At 41.0% G+C, this 14,427-nt stretch overlaps 1 long non-coding RNA gene across 1 annotated transcript; it reads left to right on the top strand.

The window, feature by feature from the left end:
• The first annotated feature begins 163 nt into the window (after nucleotides 1-163).
• On the top strand, nucleotides 164-8,741 carry LOC143844844 (uncharacterized). Its single transcript, XR_013234160.1, has 3 exons — nucleotides 164-303; nucleotides 7,034-7,149; nucleotides 8,200-8,741. It is a non-coding gene; the product is annotated as an uncharacterized LOC143844844 (long non-coding RNA).
• The last annotated feature ends 5,686 nt before the right edge of the window (nucleotides 8,742-14,427 follow it).

Here is a 14,427-nt window from a genome sequence, read left to right as displayed (position 1 = left end):
CGCCTCGACCCCGCCCAGGAATGGTCCGGCCCCCTTTTCCACGAGAGGCGGGCTCTTCCGCGGGGACTCAAAGGGGCGGTGGGGGAGCTGGAAATCAGTACGCCGCGAGCCTTCCGTGCAGCTGCTGCTTCTGCTGTTAGGGATGCTGCAGAAGAGCGTCCTCGCTCAGCCGGCCAACTTTTCCTGACAGGGCTTGGCTGCTTTCCCTTGTTGCGCAGCCAGCAGAGTCACAAAAAATGGTTCCCCCTCCCCGCGCGTCGCGGCTGCCTAAAGTTCATCTGCTTAATTTCTGTTTCCGCTCAGGTAGGATTGCGAGCTTGTTTCCGACAGGACTCCTGTGCCTTTAACTGCTCGCTGGTAGGCAGAAATGGAGCAAGTGAAGCTTGTGCTGGTTTTCATATTGCAAGCACGAGGAAAGTTTCCACCCGGTCAATTCCTAACTTGCTGGGAGTGTTAAAGGGCCAGCACCACAGCTGAAAGAGATTTTTACTGGATTAAATTCCTTTCGCCGTTAAATGAAGCTAGTGTAGTTTGCAGAAATGAATCACAATCCCCATCCATTCAGTTTCAGCAATGCCACATAAGTCTAGAGGTCTATTTCTGTTGTAACAGGAATAAACAGACACCTTCGGGCTCCTTGAATAGAAGTGTGTGTGTGTTTTAATGTGTTGGGCTTCAAGTTGCGAGAACATAACTAATAAGCAACAATATCAGTTGGACTCTGGGGAATGGTAGAGGACAGGAAGGCCTGGAGGATCATTGTCCATGGGGTCACGATGGGTTGGACATGACTTCACACCTAACAACAACAATCAGTTTTTAAGCCAGAAAAGCGAATGGATGCCACTATAGTAGTAAGCATATACTCCATTAAATAATTGATAATGTGCTGCGCTTTTGCTATGATTGGGATTGGGAATAGGAAAGCCCAGCCTCTCCTTTTAGCAAGAGAAATTAAGTGGGAAAAAATGTTACGAGTACGGGGATAAATTTGGTGGGAATACAGACAATAGTGGACCAAGTGACAGGTTACTTCAACTAGTGAACTATATTATCTTGTTTGTCATGGCCATATTTCCACCCCCATAAAAATGAAGGGTAAAAATGAACACAGGGTATTTCCAAGATTATTTGCAAAATGGTGATGAGAACGTGGATGATCAAGTGGTCAGATACAGTTTGGGAAGCTGCTACTTGGTAAAAGATCATAACCATTACTCATCACTAATCCCTATACAGCAATCCATGGTTAAAAATATAGCTATGATACAAAATCAGCTGTTTGTAGCAGTTGCTAGTAAGAAGACTGGTCCTTTTCCTGTTCTACAGAAAGACAGTTTGCTTTGCAGCCCTTAAGGTTATGTTTGTGTTCTCTTGGTATCTTCTTGATTTATAAATGAAAAGAAGAAAAGCTTTATCCTCCCACATAAATAATGCAATCTAACAGCAAAGTAGTGTTTTTGTAAGAGAAAAATAAATGAGGAGTGTAAAAAATTAAGAGGAAAGAATGTCCCTGCTGCACTCCTCAAACAAATTAATTGGAGTTCTCACTTGAATCTGGGCCAATAAGCTCCCATTGACTTTTCAATTATTTTTGCTTTCCAACTCCCACTGTAGAAGATAATGCCAGCACTTCATTAAGTTTTCTCCAGTCTTATGATGTATGTTATTACACCATCTAGAATTGTAGCTAAAATGCAACAAAGACCTTTAGAGTAAAATTATTGGTTTTATGGGTTTATTATTTCCATCTCATGCCAATTCTTACAGGAAACAACAATTTAACAAACACAAGAAAACTACTGTTAAAACACAGTAAGCTAATAACTGACCTGCCCCTCTCCAATGGTAATCAGTGTTAGAGCCACAAGAAGCACAATATAGTAATTTACCCACTCACCCCTATCTTACAGTCATAATTGTACAGTCCAAATCATAAAGTAAAAGTCATAGCCTATTGCCTTGGTATGAAAAGGAACATAGTGCCTATATCTTTAACTGTTGTTTAGCATAGTTTTAATCTAGGTTTAACTCTAGGCCATCTGCCTAGAGGGGGGAAAACAGCTGCCCTGTCTCTTTAATAGAAGCTTGATGGACCATTATTTACCTCCATGCCCTTGCAAGCTTCACGGCCCATTTTCACACATTAAGAATTATGTTATACCTTGAAATAGTATTATTAATTATTGCTAGTTGCCTTAAGCCATGAAGAAAGACAGGATATACATGTTTCAATAAATAAAGGAAGGGGGCATTTTTCTCCAGGTCTGTTGGTAACTGTTGATCACCAGCACTTGTTGAACTTTCTTTCTCTAAACAGCTGTTAAAGGTACTTGAGCCCTTGCTTATCTGTATATTGTCATTTAATAATCTTGCTGGGTAGAATTGTATTTCTGTTGTCTACTGCCATCTACAAAAGGGAGTCCTGTGGCAGTTTATAGATTTAACAGATTTATCAGAGCCTGGGCTTTCATGGGCTATATATGCCATTTTATGTGATCTGATCTGGCTAGTGAAAGGTTATTCTTCAATCAGTTTACTAATTCTTAAAGTACCTCCAGAGTCCTCTGGTGGCTGCCACCCCAGTAGATTACTACAAGCAACTGAAGAGAATTTGCTTTGATTCAGGCACTGAGGGGCAATAATAAGTTTCCCAAGTGCCTCCAGACTGTAAACATGCACGACTTAGGCCTACTAGAAATAGGAGCCTGAGTCTTTCAGTGATGAGTATCATACCCTTTCAAGGTACAAGATTTTGATCAGAAGAAAAACGAGAGAGACTTGGGATGTGATCAGTTAAGTGATGGCATGAGACTGTATCTGTGAATAATCTTGCTGGTGACTTCACATGTAAGTTTTGAACAGTAAAATGGCAAAGACTGAAGAATGTACAGGTAGAGAGAACTAGTGACCATCAATTATCAGCCTCCAATATGCCTGCTAAAGAATCAGTAAAACCACTCAGTTGTGATCATCACCACTGTGTAATATGACACTGTCAGGACTAACACAGATAGGCAGAGTGTTAATCATAGAATCATAGAATTATAGAGTTGGAAGGGACCTCATGGGTCATCTAGTCCAACCCCTGCACTCACATCCCAATCTACTGTAACCTGCCACCCCTTTGCCTTCACAGAATCAGCCTCTCTGTCAGATGGCTATCTAGCCTCTTAAAAATTTCCAAAGATGGAGAACCCACCACCTCCTGAGGAAGCCTGTTCCACTGAGAAACCGCTCTGTCAGGAACTTCTTCCGGATGTTTAGATGAAATTTCTTTTGAATTAATTTCAACCCATTCGTTCTGGCCTGTCCCTCTGGGGCAAGAGAGAACAATTCTGCTCCATCCTCCATATGGCACCCTTTTAAATACTTGAAGATGGTTATCAGATCCCCTCTCAGTAGTCTCCTCTCTAGGCTAAACAGACCAAGCTCCCCCAACCTTTCTTCATACGTCTTGGTCTCCAAGCCCCTCACCATCTTTGTTGCCCTCCTCTGGACACATTCCAGTTTGTCAACATCCCTCTTCAACTGGGGTGCTCAAAACTTAACACAGTTCTCCAAGTGAGGCCGAACCAGAGCAGAGTAAAGCGGTACCATCACCTCCAGTGATCTGGACACGATACTCCGTTTGATACAGCCCAAAATCCCATTTGCCTTTTTAGCCACTGAGTCACACTGCTGACTCATGTTCAATGTATGGTCTACTAAGACTCTTAGATCCTTTTCACACATGCTACTGCCAAGAGAAGTCTCCCCCATCTTATATTGGTGTATTTGTTTTTTTCCTACTTAAATGCAGAACTTTACATTTGTCCCTATTGAACTTCATTTTATTCAGTTTAATCAAAACCATATTAATCAAAACCATAAGTACAGTTTCAGTGCCATAGCTGGATCTAAAGTCACACTGGTTAAGCTACACATTTGTGCAACAACATGCTCAACAATTTTTCACAAGGAATAACCTGATGGGAATTGCACAACTGCATCAGAAGAGATTAATAATAACCAGCAGCCTGGGAACATTACTGCTACCCAGTGTTTCCAATGGTAATAGTAATCCCATACATGTTTACTTAGGAGTAGACCCAATTGAACACTGGGGCTTGTAAGTAAACATGGATCAAGCTGCATATTCTGTTGACTTCATGAATGAGCAATACAATCTTAGACAAACTGAATACATAAACAAACCAAGTACATAAAGAGAAAGGCAAGTGAGGTTAAAATTGGTTTAATATATATACTGATATGTTCCAATGGGATTTGCTTCTGAGTAAGTATGCTTAGGATTCCAGCTTTCTGCAATTTTATGCAACCTGGCATTAATTTTAATGACATTTTGCTCTGCTACCGTTCTGTGTATTGGGGTTGTAGTTGCTAGCATAATAGATAACTGTCATATCTTGGCTTGTGAAAACAGCTTTCAGGAGCAATATGATACAGTTTTTGTTAGAATGTTTTTATTTCAATTAAGGGAAAGGGATTACATCAACAGGGAAAGATGCCTTGAGTTTATTGAATTTATTTATTCTTGGTTTTTCTATCTGGACATTTATGATTTGGATTGGATATTGGGTAGAATATTAAAAGGGAATTGCTTGAAATATGAGCCTTGGTGTCCTGTTAAAAAAACAAACTGCCAAACAAGGCAGCATATTTACAAAGGTATTGTTTTCTGAGATACCTTCCACAGAGATAATAATGAAATGAGAAGAGTCACAGCAAAGCTAAATTTTGATTCTACTCTGTGACAAGTTAGTTTGCAAATATAAATATTTTACAAAAAAATGCATTTCATGTTCAGTAGTCAGCACTAATGGGATCAAGAGGCACCATGCTAGTGACAAAAATCATTCAAAGGCCAGATTTTATTTTTTGAAAAGTAGTCTCCAACCAGTAAGAATGTATACATAAATAAAAAATAATATGGTATTGTCTTCTCTAACTTCCCTTAAGACTGAAAATACACCAAGATTGATAGTTTTTTCTTTAAAAACAACCATAGTTATAACCTCCCTGTGTTAAAGGGGCTCTCATATCAATGTACAAGACCCTCAGCTGACCCATCTTTTTATCATCACATAAATCTTGACATATAGCCTTGTGATGAGCCATTATGGTGTAGTGGTTAAGAGCGGTGGCATCTAATATGGAAAACCAGGTTTGATTCCCCACTCCTCCACATTCAGCCAGCTGAGTGACATTGGGCTAGTCACAGTTCTCTTGCAGCTCTCTGCCCTACCTACCTCATAGGGTGTCTGTTGTGGGGAGAGGAAGGGAAGGAAATTGTAAATTGCTTTGAGACTCCAAGTAATATAAAGTGGGGTACACAAAAAAGGCTCCTCTTCTTAAGTTCATACCACGAGTTTCATAGTTGACAGGATTTAAACTGAGATCACAGTCCAACTCATCATTTACTATATAATGGATCTTTCCCCCCTTTTATTTATTTCTTCAGATAGGTCAAGGGTAAATTTTAGTTGTTCAGCCTTACACAAGCCTTGTCCTGCAGTGGTCCTGGAATTCTCTCATTTGCTCCATTGTGGTATAGAGTTCTCAGAGTGTTTGACTAGGACCTTTAACACCCCCCCCCCCCCCGTCACACAGACTTACTAGGTAATCTTGGGCCAATCACTGTCTTCTCAGCCTAACCTACATCACAGATTTGTTATTGGGAAGACAAAATAGAGGAGGAAAATAATGAGCAGCTTTGGTCCCCATTAAGCAGTAAGCAGCTTTGGTCCCCATTAAAGAGGAAAGCAAGGTATAAATACATAAATAAATAAAAAACAGTCCTATTTGGAATCTTTGGGCAATAATTAGTAATTTAAAAGAACTAGGATTAGCAACAATCTTGATATTACAACGATCTTACCAGCTGCTAATATATAAAACAACCAATAAGAATTTGATTGACCATAGAATCCATTCTCCAATACAGTTGTTTTGTCCAGGGGGACTGATCCATGTTGTGTAGAATTAAGTTGTAATTCTCCAAGGCCCACCTGGAGGCTGGCAGCCTAGCCATGACATCAACCTCTGACTGACTTAATCCCAATCATTCTGAACCGTCCCCCAAAACCCCAGTTTATGTACACATTCAAGACAAAGGGATTGGCTCTGGCCTTGCACTATTGGCTGGATCCCTTTGATTGGTTTAAACTGATTGGATCTTGCAGCAGGGATTCTTGGCACTTGATGCTTAGACCCCATTGGTGATTGATCCTACCTCGGACTATATGCTCAGTCCTCCATAGGACCTTTAGCCTGGCCACATACACAACACTAGATAAGACTAATCCACCAATTAGGACTTCATAGCTCGGGGAATCCACTTTTTTGTGATTCCCCAACTTTCGCTAAAAAGTGTTGGGGGTAGCAACAGTACTACTGGCAGGAGGTGGGATGTCAGCAACATCATGCAAAATACAAAGAATGTACTGTTTTCAAACGGTGAGTATAACGCTCCATTAAAGAGGTGCAGAAAAGCCCTAGGTATATTCCATTGTTTTCTTAAGGTGTACAAGATAGGAAGGGATGGTGGTGATAAGACAGGATAATGAGCAGTTGCATTCTCTTGCATTTAACAGTAGAAGCACAGTCAAGAGCTTTACAACCATGCACAGAAAAACTATAGCTTGCATCCCTGGTAGCAATCATGTACTACTGAGCCTAATTTCTAAGTCTTGGATAAGATGGGCAGCTATTTTTATGGTGGAGCTCCTGCACTGTTAAAAGCTGCATTTACTTATACAGGCATTTATCAGTTTTAAGTCTCTCTCTCCCCCTGTCCTCCCAGCATAAGGCTGAAATAACAGGAAGACCTCCTAATTATCTGTATGTCACCCACAGAAGGGCTGCCCTCAACTGGCCTGAGTAACCCCTAGTTTGTGATGGGCATGAAATCCAGCTGTCAGTTTAGTCCTGGTTAAAAATCCCAATTACAGGGAATGAAACAAGCCTCAACTGGGAATGAAATATTCAGATGTCATGACTAACTAGTGTTAACTGAAGGTTTTTATTTCAGGCTTGCCACACTGCTTAGGGGCAGCAGGGAAGGAGCAATGTGAGCCTGGCAGCTAACCCGTATGTACCACTCAGGAACAAACTCCAGTTTGTTTTTGGCATATGGACTAAACCCAGGTAAAAGAATGGTGAACACAACTGGCTTTTGAAAGTGACTTCCAGCTTAGTACTGAATCTTCAGTCAGAGATTGCCGCAATAATCCCGCTGTTGGGAAGCCGTGCTCTCTGTTCCATTTGTTTGCTTATTTTGCCTGTTCACTCCACTAAAACATAAATTACTTGCCGCCCTTATGCGTATTGTGTAGTAAGTTGTACAGTGTATCAAAAGCATAGCCTACATTCCTGTAAGAAGAAAGCAGCCATTGCAGCTATGAGTGATTATTTAAGCAGGAATAAACAAACTACACCTGTATAGAATTGATATAAATTATTCTAACCGACAACTGTGCCTTTCAATTGAAAATTCATGAAGTGCACAAGGTGTCCCCTAGCATCTGGTGGTACAACGTTATGTGACTTCTGTTGTCTCTCTCTTTAGGTTGATGATGCTGTGAGCTATAGTAATTGATGCTAATTTATAATATACTTTAAGAAGCCCCATATTGAGAACATTACGGGTATGAAAGGGTTCTGGGAAAGCACATGAAAACATAATTTTGCGTATTATTTAGGGGGAAATTACCATCCTAATTTCCACAGTGTGACAATCAGTTTTGTTAACATACAATTCTGAAGAATAGATTTTACAATTAATATTTCAGGGAAAACATACTGTAGCTCTTCTGATTGCTTCTGTGCATCTGCCACAGTGGGAAAGATATACTCCAGGCATAAAAAAATTAAATGGAAAAATATGGCATATACACAGATTTCTTTTCTTTTACAAAAAGCAATTTTCCCTCTTAAGTGTGTAAACTATTTTGATAATACAATCTGTAAGCACAGTCTGGTTCTGCAGAAATCCAGCTGTTTGTCTTCTATGCAGAGATGCTTGTGAAATATCAGTTTTGCTCATCTTATGCTGCCTGAAAAGGATGTGTGACACAATGCTTTGCACACTTATTTGGAAGACAACCTCACTGAGGTCAAAGGGGCCTTCTGTAATTAAAAAAAATCACCCTGTTTTCTACAACCTGTTTTAACTGTTTTCTACAACTGTGCTAACAGAATGTGAAGAGAAGATCAGGGCCCTGACGGAGCTAAAACAGTTCGGCAGGGCCTGCAAAAGGAGCTCCTCCATCAGGCATTTGGTTGAGACCAGGCGTAAACAACAACATCTGCAGAGCCCCTGTTCCCTCCCTCTCAGAAATCCATCAATTCTGCTCCTGGACCCGTTGCAATGTCTCCATTGTTACCATTATCAGTTAATATAGTATTAATGTTATGGTTATCTAGATAGTATGGATTGTTTCTTGTATTGTTTTCTACGTTTGATGTAAACCACCCTGAGCCTGAGCCTCTGAGGAGGGTGGTATATAAATATAATATTAAATAAATAAATAACTGGAGATTCTCCATCATAATTTTTTCTTCCCCATTTTAAAAAAGCTGTAAAAGTTCTTACGTAGAATTTGCTCCTCTTTAATTGCATTGTACTCTATCTCCAAAATTACATATGTTTGCTTCATGTAATTATGTATGTAACTACTGCTGCATTGTAATGATAGTGATGCCGCATGTACTATTTAATAAATATGTGTGGCAGTCGACTAGTCATATTACAGTGAGCATAAAACAAAAAGACTAGGAAGCTCCTCATAGACACAGATACTGACGCTTTGAATGCTGGGCAAAACTGATTTCCTAATAGGAGGCCTGGAATCTATATAACAACTGAATAAATACTGAACACTCTTCTCTGACCCCAAGGAAACAACTAATTGACTTTAAAGCCCCCAATTTTCACTATTTTGAGATCACTCGGTATTTGTAGTGATTACAGCAACTGAAATAAAGAAATTGAAATAGCAACCCAAAAATTGACAAAATATAAGATACGTCCAGAAATCTTTACAAATATCCATGCATTTACATATCTCTCACATTTGCACTCAAAGTGGCTTACAGTCGCCTTCCCTTTCCTTTCCCCACAACAGACACCTGTGAGGTAGGTGAGGCTGAGAGAGCCCTGATATCATTGCTCGGTCAGAACAGTTTTTATCAGTGCCATGGCAAGCCCAAGGTCACCCAGCTGGCTGCATGAGGGGGAGTGCAAAATGAAGGGGAGTGGCATGACAGATTAGAAGTCTGCACTCCTAACCACTACATGAAACTGTGGAGATATTTATATGAGCACAGTGGCACAGAAATGCACCAAGTTGCCTTTGTTTTTCTATGAGTCTTATACCATGCATTCTCAAGAAGACATATATACATTAGACACTTGTCTGGAATGAATGAAGGCTGCTTCCTTTGTTGTTGTTATGTGCGAAGTCGTGTCCGACCAATCGCGACCCCATGGACAATGACCCTCCAGGCCTTCCTGTCCTCTACCATTCCCTGGAGTCCATTTAAGTTTGCACCTACTGCTTCAGTGACTCCATCCAGCCACCTCATTCTCTGTCGTCCCCTTCTTTTGCCCTCGATCGCTCCCAGCATTAGGCTCTTCTCCAGGGAGTCCTTCCTTCTCATGAGGTGGCCAAAATATTTGAGTTTCATCTTCAGGATCTGGCCTTCTAAAGAGCAGTCAGGGCTGATCTCCTCTAGGACTGACTGGTTTGTTCGCCTTGCAGTCCAAGGGACTCGCAAGAGTCTTCTCCAGCACCAGAGTTCAAAAGCCTCAATTCTTTGATGCACGGCATGGTCCAACTTTCGCAGCCATACATTGCAACTGGGAATACCATAGCCTTGACTAAACGCACTTTTGTTGGCAGGGTGATGTCTCTGCTTTTTAGGATGCTGTCTAGATTTGCCATAGCTTTCCTCCCCAGGAGCAAGCGTCTTTTAATTTCTTTGCTGCAGTCCCCATCTGCAGTGATCTTGGAGCCCAGGAAAATAAAATCTGTCACTATCTCCATTTCTTCCCCTTCTATTTGCCAGGAATTGAGAGGGCCGGATGCCATGATCTTTGTTTTCTTGATGTTGAGTTTCAAGCCAACTTTTGCACTCTCCTCCTTCACCCGCATCAACAGGCTCTTTAGTTCCTCTTCACTTTCTGCCATTAGAGTGGTATCATCTGCATATCTGAGGTTGTTGATATTTCTCCCTGCAATCTTGATCCCAATTTGTGACTCCTCTAATCCCGCATTTCTCATGATGTGCTCTGCATACAAGTTAAATAGGCAAGGCGACAGTATACAGCCTTGCCGAACTCCTTTCTCAATTTTGAACCAGTCAGTGATTCCATGTTCAGTTCTCACTGTTGCTTCTTGACCTGCATATAAATTTCTCAAGAGACAAATAAGATGCTCTGGTATTCCCATCTCTTTAAGAACTTGCCACAATTTGTTGTGTTCCACACAATCAAAGGCTTTAGCATAGTCAATGAAGCAGAAGTAGACGTTCTTCTGGTACTCCCTAGCTTTCTCCATGATCCAGCGTATGTTGGCAATTTGATCTCTAGTTCCTCTGCCTCTTCGAAATCCTGCCTGTACTTCTGGAAGTTCTCGGTCCACATATTGCTGGAGCCTAGCTTGTAGGATTTTGAGCATAACTTTGCTAGCATGAGAAATGAGTGCAATGGTGCGGTAGTTTGAACATTCTTTGGCATTGCCCTTCTTTGGGATTGGAATGTAAACTGACCTTTTCCAATCCTGTGGCCATTGTTGAGTTTTCCAAATTTGCTGGCATATTGAGTGTAGCACTTTTACTGCATCGTCCTTTAAGATTTTGAATAGTTCAACTGGAATGCTGTCACCACCACTAGCTTTATTGTTACTCAGACTTCCTAAGGCCCATTTGACTTCACATTCCAGGATGTCTGGCTCCAGGTCAGTAACTACCCCATTGTGGTCATCAGGGATGTTAAGCTCGCTCTTGTATAGTTCTTCTGTATAATTTTGCCACCTTTGTTTAATCTCTTCTGCTTCTGTGAGGTCCCTACCATTTTGGTCCCTTATCATACCCAGCTTTGCATGAAACGTTCTCTTCATATCTCCAATTTTCTTGAAAAGATCTCTGGTCCTCCCGATTCTATTGTTTTCTTCTATTTGTTTGCACTGTTCATTTAAGAAGGCATTCTTATCTCTTCTAGCTTTTCTCTGGAATTCTGCATTCAGTTGGGTGTATCTTTCTCTTTCTCCCTTGCCTTTCACTTCCCTTCTCTCCTTAGCTATTTGTAAAGCTTCCTCAGACAGCCATTTTGATTTCTTGCATTTCTTTTTCTTTGGGATGGTTTTAGTTGCTACCTCTTGTACAATGTTGCGAACCTCCGTCCATAGTTCTTCAGGCACTCTGTCTATCAGATCTAATTCCTTAAATCTATTTGTCACCTCCACTGTGTATTCGTCGGGGATATGATTTAGTTCATACCTGAGTGGCCTAGTGCTTTTCCCTACTTTCTTCAATTTAAGCCTAAATTTTGCAACAAGAAGCTCATGATCTGAACCACAATCAGCTCCTGGTCTTGTTTTTATTGACTGGATAGAACTTTTCCATCTTTGGCTACAGAGCACATAGTCAATCTGATTTCTGTGTTGACCGTCTGGTGATGTCCATGTGTAGAGTCGTCTCTTGGGTTGCTGGAAAAGAGTGTTTGCTATGACCATTGTATTCTCTTGACAAAATTCTACCAGCCTGTGCCCTGCTTCATTTTGTACTCCAAGGCCAAACTTGCCTGTTATCCCGGTTATCTTTTGGCTTCCTACTTTAGAATTCCAATCCCCCATGATGATAAGCACATCATTTTTGGGCGTTGCTTCTAGAAGGTGTTGTAGGGCTTCATAGAACTGATCAACTTCATCCTCTTCAGCAGCAGTGGTTGGGGCGTAGACCTGGATCACTGTGATGTTGAATGGTTTGCCTTGGATTCGAACTGAGATCATTCTGTCATTTTGGGGATTGTATCCCAAGACTGCTTTTCCTACTCTCTTATTGATTATGAAGGCTACTCCATTTCTTCTGCGAGATTCTTGTCCACAGTAGTATACCTGATGGTCATCTGAATTAAATTCACCCATTCCTGTCCATTTTAGTTCACTGATTCCTAAAATGTCGATGTTCAGTCTTGTCATTTCTTGTTTAACCACGTCCAGCTTGCCTTGATTCATGGATCTGACGTTCCAGGTTCCTATGGAATAAAAATCTTTACAGCATCGGACTGTCTTTTCGCCACCAGTTACTTCCACAACTGAGCGTCCTTTCGGCTTTGGCCCAGCCGCTTCATTCATTCTGGCGCTACTCGTACTAGCCGTCTGCTCATCCCCAGTAGCATATTGGACACCTTCCGACCTGAGGGGCTCATCTTCCAGCGTCATATCGTTATGCCTATTGGAACTGTCCATAGAGTTTTCATGGCAAAGATACTGGAGTGGTTTGCCATTTCCTTCTCCAGTGGATCACCTTTTGTCAGAGCTCTCAGCTATGACCTGTCCGTCTTGGGTGGCCCTGCACGGTATAGCTCATAGCTTCACTGAACTACGCAAGCCCCCTTGCCACAACAAGGCAGCGATCCTTGAAGGGGGGGCTGCTTCCTACTTAGGTCCAAATTCACCCTGGGGAAATAAAACATAAGAGAAAGACTTTATTCACATCTCACTTCTCCATCTAAAGAAGCAACTCACTTAAGGGATCTTTGAAACAAACAGACAAAGTTCTCTCAGGAGGAAAAAATGAGGTGGGAATTTAGAAAAATAATTACATACATTTTTTGTGGGAGAACGGGTATACAGTTCAAGGAATATTCAAAGGCAGTAGAGCACGAACTAATTATCACAAAGCCTATGCCTATGCCAACACAAAACCCTTGTGCAATCATGAACCACAGAGAACAGAGGGTTGAAGAGGGAGAATGGAAAAGGAGGAAGTTATTAGCTATCATTTTCTACATATAGATATTGTCTGGGGTAGTTAATGAGCCTTTGAGACCCTGGTCAGCCACCAGGACCTCAGACCTCTACAACCTAGGGACTCAAAGTTCCATGAAGGATCATAAGGAAGACAAGCGGGAATCTGGGCAGCATTTCAGACAGTAATCTAATGGAAATCCTGAAGGCAAGCACATGATGCAGATGTGACCAGGGAGGCAGAATCATCTACAATTTGGAATGCTGAAAGCAGCTCTTGTTCTATAGCCTAGGAACGGGTTTAATTTCCCCAATTTTGGAGAGGGCCAGGGGAAGTTGTATGTAAGCTTTCTGATTGGTGCACAGGGAAGGCTGTGTCAACAAGGAAGTATGGTTTCATCCTGAAATGTTCTGCAACCATATAGAACATTGCCAATTGACCATTCTTACTGTTACAACTACGATGCTTCATGTCAGCTTCATTGGACAGTGCTGAGTTGCAAGTTTCAAAAATATAGGAGAAAAAAACGTTTCAAGGCTCATTGCTATTGGAAGTGTCAGAATTGCAGCACACTTATTTATCAGGAGCTGAAAACACCTGGTTCCTACATTAAGGCTGGATTTTGAAACCTGCTGTGCAAGCAAATGGATATTAACTTCTCCCATTAAAAACAAACTGCATATCATTAAGCACACTTTTGTATTTAAAAGACTTCAAACAGTTTGCAGTAACTCTGTGCAACTGTTCCAGTGTTCCATTAATCACCTGAACATCTTGTTCAAGTTACAAGATAGTGTTCAAAATACAGATAATTAGGTCTCTATTTTAACCAGTAATGTTGTTATAAAAAAACAAAAAAAAACAGATCTCATGAGACTTGGAATAACAGTGCAAATATGGAAAGCAATCTAAGAATGTCTATTCAGAGTCCTTTTCTAGTCTAATTCATGGGCTTACTCCCAGGAAAATATTCCTACAAACAGACTGTTAGACATAGTGCCATCCTGAGCACAGTTATAGTCTTTGATTCCCATTGACTGCAGTGGCGTTAGAATGGTGTAGCTGTGTTTAGGACTGCATTATTTTGTAGGATTCAGCCTAGTTAATCTAAGTGGAACTTATTTCTGGTGTAACATCCTTGGATTCATATTACACAATGCTCCTGAAGCCCTTATCACTGGCACTCAATACAGCTAATTGAACAGACTAATAACAGGTAAATGAGACATGTATATTTTTGCCTGCTGATAGCAAACAGTATGTTCTTGATAACCTTGTTGAAGTCTTGTAGGAACACAAAATGGAATCTGGTTTAACCAAAACGCAGGAATTAAAGGGCTGGTTCATACCTGTGTGTCAGCTACTCCCTTCTCTTCATACAGTCCTTCCTGGATGGAAGACAAAATATTAGTGTGAAGCTGTGTGTATTTATTTAGAAATTTTATATATTCC

Source organism: Paroedura picta, chromosome 9 (genome assembly GCF_049243985.1).
Source record: "Paroedura picta isolate Pp20150507F chromosome 9, Ppicta_v3.0, whole genome shotgun sequence".
NCBI classification, from domain to species: domain Eukaryota; kingdom Metazoa; phylum Chordata; class Lepidosauria; order Squamata; family Gekkonidae; genus Paroedura; species Paroedura picta.
The sequence above is the reverse complement of the archived record's forward strand: the minus strand, read 5'-3'. Positions and strand labels throughout refer to the sequence as shown.